Genomic DNA, 1,573 nt, shown 5'->3' on the forward strand with positions numbered 1-1,573 from the left:
ACCCTTCAAATGGTATAAGAGTTGGTGACTGATCACAACGTGGACAAAGTTTGTTACGCACAGAAGACGATCTCATCCAAACAATAATGTTGTACCTTGTGCCATCAGTGATGTCCATAGCACCATGCATATGCTGTCCTCTGTGAATGACTCCTCTACCAATCTTGTGATAATAAGGATAGAGACGAGGATTAGAAACAACAACCTGGAAATAAAGAAAAGAATAATAAAATACTTCTTTGCATTCATAGAGCATAAGTCTCATAAATTTTTTGCTAGGTTGACTTTAAAAAATTAATTAGAAATTTTTTAAATATTTTGCTGTGCTTTTATTTCACAGTTGCATACCAATTTGTGAAGACCACACTATTATCGTAAACCAATTTCAGTTAGAATAACAACTATAGGGAAAAGTTACTGCTTAAATTATGTAAGGTACATGTACATGTATCTTGCACATGATAAACTACAATAAAATTGATTCCTAAGCTATGAGACAAAAAGAAACATAACTTTCAATGTATCCCTGACTGTACATGTACATGAGTGTATGCAGGGCTTTCCATAGGATTTTGAAATAGTGCTCAAGCACCTTCTTGTCAGTGGATTCTCAAGTTGCTCAAAATTAGGGCACTTTGACAAAAATCACAAATAGAAAATTCTTCATTTTTATAATTTTTTCTAATACACATACGTGTAAATGTTTTTATGTTGTATAAAAAATTTGAGATGATTCCTATCAAATATAGCTTATTTTACAAATTTTTAAGGTGCTCAAAAATTGGACCAACGATCGAAGGCTATTATAGCCTTCGATCGTTGGCCTAATCTCGTCAAACATGACTCAGAGAGAATTCTCCATTTTTATAATTTATCCAGATATGTATACATGTTTTCATGTTGTGTAGGAAGTTTGAGCTAATTTCAATAAAAATCAGATTTTTTATGAATTTTAAAAGTTGCTCAAAAAATGGACGACCGAAGGCTATAGCCTTTGGTCGTTGGGTCAAAAATGGCTAAAAAAGAGAAATTTTAAACTTTTATATTTTTTCTGATACATGTAGATGTTTTCATGTTGTGTAGAAAGTTTGAACTAATTCTGATCAAATTTGGATTTTTTACAAAATATTTGAAGTTGCTCAAAATATGGACCAACAACCAAAGGCCTTTGGTGAGGTCATTAGCCTAATTTCATTAAAAATGACTAGAAAAGAATTTTCTATTTTTTATAATTAATTTTTTTCCTCATACACATACATGTACATGTTCTCATGTTGTGTAGAAAGTTTGAACTGATTCTAATCAAATTTGGATTTTTTACAAAATATTTGAAGTTGCTCAAAATATGGACCAACAACCAAAGGCCTTTGGTGAGGTCATTAGCCTAATTTCATTAAAAATGACTAGAAAAGAATTTTCTATTTTTTATAATTAATTTTTTTCCTCATACACATACATGTACATGTTCTCATGTTGTGTAGAAAGTTTGAGCTGATTTCAATCAAATCAGTTGTTTATGAATTTGAAAGCTGCTCCAAATGCCATGTACTGTATTGCAGTGCTTGTCAGCTCA

The sequence above is a fragment of the Amphimedon queenslandica genome, unplaced genomic scaffold, assembly GCF_000090795.2.
Source record: "Amphimedon queenslandica unplaced genomic scaffold, v1.1 AMPQUscaffold_13418, whole genome shotgun sequence".
Lineage (NCBI taxonomy): Eukaryota > Metazoa > Porifera > Demospongiae > Haplosclerida > Niphatidae > Amphimedon > Amphimedon queenslandica.